Source organism: Theobroma cacao, chromosome 5 (genome assembly GCF_053813885.1).
Source record: "Theobroma cacao isolate CCN51 chromosome 5, ASM5381388v1, whole genome shotgun sequence".
NCBI classification, from domain to species: domain Eukaryota; kingdom Viridiplantae; phylum Streptophyta; class Magnoliopsida; order Malvales; family Malvaceae; genus Theobroma; species Theobroma cacao.
This window is the reverse complement of record NC_142643.1, coordinates 6,779,835-6,785,038: the sequence shown is the minus strand read 5'-3', so window position 1 is coordinate 6,785,038 and position 5,204 is coordinate 6,779,835. Positions and strand designations below refer to the sequence as shown.

At 33.7% G+C, this 5,204-nt stretch overlaps 1 non-coding gene across 1 annotated transcript; it reads left to right on the top strand.

Moving 5' to 3' along the window:
* Positions 1-304: 304 nt before the first annotated feature.
* LOC148762394 (small nucleolar RNA R71) lies at positions 305-411 on the top strand. Its single transcript, XR_016026807.1, has one exon. It is a non-coding gene; the product is annotated as a small nucleolar RNA R71 (small nucleolar RNA).
* Positions 412-5,204: the final 4,793 nt, after the last annotated feature.

Sequence of the window (5,204 nt, the reverse complement as noted above, 5' to 3'; positions counted from 1 at the left end):
CAACGATTGCTCACAGGAAAGGAAACAAACTGATATGTAAGCCTTGCGGGGTTCCGGTTTGCATTCCGGATAATGAGTGTCAATCGGGACGTCGCGGCGATTGTCATGGGCCTGAGAGAGGTTCCGGGTCATGACATTTAATCACTCTACTTTCACTGGTAGTTTTTTGTAGCCATCTCTTCCAACAAATTGTATGCCCCATCAATCGAAATAGCCATTAAAGCTCCTCTTGCAGCAGCATCAATGGTGGTTCGAACATCCACTCAAACCATTGTAGAAAGTTTGCAACTAAAGCCACTTTGGAAGACCATGGTGAAGACAACGCCAAAGTAATTCTTTGTATCTTTAACAAGCTTCATACAACGATTCAGAATTTTGCTGAATGAATGATGTAATATCATTCCTCATTTTCGCTGTCTTAGCTAGAAGAAAGAATTTGGCAAGGAACTTTTGAGGAAGATCATCTCATGTTGTTATTAAGCTAGTAGGGAATGCACTCAACCATGCTTTAGCTTTGTCCCTCAATGAGAATAGAAAAGGCCTCAAATGAATTGCATCGTCTGTGACACCATTGTATTTAAAAGTATCACAAATCTCCTAGAAGTTTGATATATGGCCATTTGGATCATCATTTGGAAGGCCCCCAAACTAGATTGAGGTTTGAATCATGGTGATGATAGTCAACTAGATCTTAAAATTATTTGCTTGAATAGTTGGCCTTCGAATGCCCGATGGAACTCTTTGTACCAAAGGAATAGCATAATCCCTTAAGCAACAATTTTCAGCTACTACACGCTCTTGGATTTGTTGTTCATCCTGTTGATCAGCCATTGTGGTCAAGGGAGCAACACCTTGTTGATTTTCTCGTCGAAGTCTATGGAATGTTCTCTCAATTTCTAGATTGCACGGAATAGTCTCCAAGCTGGTTGTTATTCTCATGAAATGACTGAACACACTTGCAAAACAAAGAAATAAAACTTAAATTAAGACTAATTTGTAAAATTTTAGTATTAGAAAATAATAAAGAAAACAAAATCCTTAGCAATGATGCCAAAAACTTACTGTTAATTTTGTACACGTAAGAATACGTATCAAACAAGTAATATAGATAGTAAGTCCATATTATCATTCCCACAAGGATTTGTTTCTAAAGTTTCACTAAGTACTAAAATTATATAACAAATTAATCTTATTAAAGCAATCTGAAAATTACTAAACTAATCAAAAACAACATTTAAAAGAAATACTAAATTAACCAACAGAAATTAAATATATTGAGAAAATGAGTAGATTAAAAACCTAGGATCATGGGTTCAATCAATACTTTATCTGATACTAGCTTTACTTGTTATTTATCTTTCCCGGGTGGTTTTACTAACTTGGAATCCAAAGCTATGGACAAGTCTCTGTCAAGATACTTGTACAAATACCTAACTTAATTAGTTCACTATATGTCTATAGGAATCAATTACATTAAGTTCATTAAGCAAGTGTTCTAATTTGGCTATGTATGGCAATTAGCGTATGTCTACTCGAATATCGAATCAGATCACCTAAGTGACGTTAACATACACTATTCAAATCTTAGTTAACTTTAAAATCTCTCTGTCGAGTTTCAATTAGATTTACAGATCAATTAATTATTAATCAGGCAATTAAAGGCATAAAGAACATATTTGAATAAGTAAAATGATACCCATTCATGATAAATAACAGAAAACAAGTATTCAAACTACGTGTTGAAATCCACCATAATCCTAGAAAAGCAAATTAGGTCATAATATCTAAATAAAACACTATTGAAAGAAATTTAGCCATGAATTCAAAACAAGAAAATAAAAATAACACAAAAGTAGAGTAATAAACTAATGTTGAAGCCTAGCTGATCTCAAATCTCTCTCAATTGCTCTCGAATTCTTGCTTGATTCTTAGCTCTAATTCTCCAGAAAAGCTGTTGCCATCTCTGTCCCTGAATGCTATAAAAAAAGCCTTTTAAATATTTGAAAGGTGTGCTACATTCTAATTTTTCAACAGAGTTTTAATTTTGGAAACTGAGGTGGCACCACAGCTTTTACTTCTTGGCATTACGGCATCGTGACAAGACTTGGTAGTGTCACAACACTCATTTTCTGGCATCACGATGATCTGCTCTCAGCCAAATGTATGGTGAAACCCTCCAGCTCAGCACCATGGCTGTGATCTTCCCAGCACTATGTCAATAGTTTTTTCAACGTCACAGCCATGGGTAACTTAAAGCCACAGCCTCAGTCGCCATGTTGCCTTGTGTGCAAACTTACATCTATCTATCAAATTTGGACGTGATTTTCACCTTGATCTAGTCCAAACTGGGCAATATGGTAAACATGAAAGTTGTAGTCCATTCTCTTAGCTTTCCAATGAATAAAACATCACATCAATTGGACTCCTACAGCTCAAGTTATCTTTAAATTACTATAACATATATGAGTGACACATTCACCATACTTATGCTATCATAACTTAATTTCACCTTGCGCATCACATATCTTGCACAAAACCATGAGAGAAATTGACATTAACTATTCATAAAGTAAATTAAAACAAAACAAAATAAAATTAAACTAAAACAACTTAATTTAACTATTCATCATGTAATCTAACTTACATTAGAAAAATACCTAAAATGCTAGCATCCGAATCTGAAAACTCAAAGGTCTAGCTACTAAAACCCCTAATATGTGCTCAAAATAACTTTATATAACAAAGTTATAAAAAATTAGTTGGATTACATTTGAAAATATTTTCTTAGGTCGTTCAAAAATATTTTCATCTTATCTTAAATTCTGCATTTTGAGTTGAAAAATACTTATTCTAAATCACATACTTCTCAAGTGGTTTATTAAATTGCCTTTGCATCCTATTTGTTAAAAACCATACTTGAAGCAATTTTTTTGACAAAACCACTCTTATCATCTCAAGGTTTTTAAATCTCTTAGAGAACTTTTAAAGTCCAATTCACTCCCCTCTTGGACAATCTTGTGACTTACTTATTGAGATAACACCTTATAGCACAATCTTAATGATACATCAACTAAAGACAATTTAGAGATTATGCTTTGATGCATAGGGATCTCATAATTGTAACACTTTACAATTTCCTTGCAAGGCATGTTAAACTCATGGACTTCATTCAATAAAACAGATTAATTAGATTGTACGTTTTCTAAGCCAATCGCAAGGTTAGTGGGGGTTTTTTGTTCATATGCCATTACTATTGTCATTCTAGATAACTTTTTTAGATTCATTTTTTTATATATTTTGGGTGGAAAGACTCATTGCACACATTGCAGTCTTATCACTATTATGAGAAATATAAGAGAGAATTGAATTTGTGATGAAGGATGGTTTTATAGCTTTGCATTCACTATGAATTTATAGTACATAGGAAGCCTCTTAAATAAGAAGAAATAACTAATATAAGATTACATCAAAATCACAATATAGGTTAGATAAAGATTACATCAAAGTACATGATAAGTATGCAAGAGTTATCCTCGATTGAATTCTAAATGTTACGATTATGAAGATTGGTTCAACTACTTATCCTTGGTTGATTTTGATGACTATGAAGATTAATTCAATTTTTCATCCTTGGTTGATTGTGTGACTTCAAGTTATCCTTATCAATGTGATCTTGTAGTACTCTATTCTATTTAATATGTTGCCGCAAGATGGTGGTTCCATTGGAAACACCAATCTTGGATAAAAGGTAATGAAATATGGACTTGGACAATGGTTTGGTGAAGGCATTGACCAATTGTTGTGTAGTTGAGACATGTCTTACTTGAAGTTGTCTTTGGCTAACTTTTTCTCTGACAAAAAAATAATTGAATGCAAGATGCTTATTTTAGTATGGAATATTGGACTTACACAAGTATATGTTACATTTAAGTTATCACAGAGGATAGTTGGAAATGTCGTAAGTTTGCATTGGAATTCAGAGAGCAAATATTGAATCCAAATTGTTTTTATGACTAAAATTGCAATGCCTCGATATTCAACTTCTATTGAGGATTTAGTTGATAGAAGGGCCATTGTTTGGATATTGCCAAGCATAATACCAAATTAAATGTGACTGGTTTGACAACTAGGCTGAAGGTTTCTGTGTAATCAAGTTCAGGCCTTTGCTTATAACCTTTAGCCATTAATATGGCTTTATATATGGAAATTGAGCCATTGGGATGTCTTTTAATTTTGAAGATCCATTTGTATCCTATCATAGGTATGTTGACAAGGGGAGGAACAAGTTCTTAAGTACCATTTGCATAATACCATATTTCTCATACACTATCAGAGCCTTATTTGCTCTAACGAGTCAAGTGTTTTTATCTTTTCATAATCCCTTCTCTCTTCAAACTTACCATGGATCATTCTCTTTTTAAACATCCTCCTTTTTACATATCATTAGTTCCAATCCCTGCTTAAATCTAAACTCAACTGTGTCAAATAAGCAACTGTCACCATTGATAACCATACATACAGCAACTCAACTTCCTATTAAACTTACCACTTCCAACTTCCTTTTTTGTGTTGGTCCTTATAATATGTGCTAGAGGGGGGTGAATAACACAATTTGGCTCTGAACAATATTGGAAACTAATTTTAAGAACTTAAGAGAATAAAAACAGAGTATAAGATGCACAACAATTTAGAGTGGTTCGGTCCAAGACCTACATTCACTACCTTGATTATCCAACCAAGGATTTTCCCACAAATTCACTATAGATCGGTGAAATTCACAAGCTTTCACCAAGCTTTACAATAGCTTTTACCAGGTTCAGCCACAACCTTTTACACTAGTTTTTCACGGGCTCAACTAAAATTCAATGTGATTTTCCAAGGCTCAACCATAACCTACAACAATCAAGCTATCTCAAGCTTGAACAACCCCTTAGAGTGACTCCCTCATTCTAAGAATACAAAAGAAGTAGTAAAAAAAGGTACTTATGATCATAGGTTGATCTGAGTGGTACAAGATTAAGTGCTAAATACAATTGCAAGGAGTAGGTGTTTAAGTGCAGACAACTGCAGTGAAGCTTTTCTGATTTTTTCTACTTTCTATAGCTCAAATCTCATTCAAGGCTTCTCAAAATTTGTTTCTCATTGTTGGAAGACCCTTTTATACTTGGAGATGCACCTCTGATGGCAGTTTGGCAGTTTATATC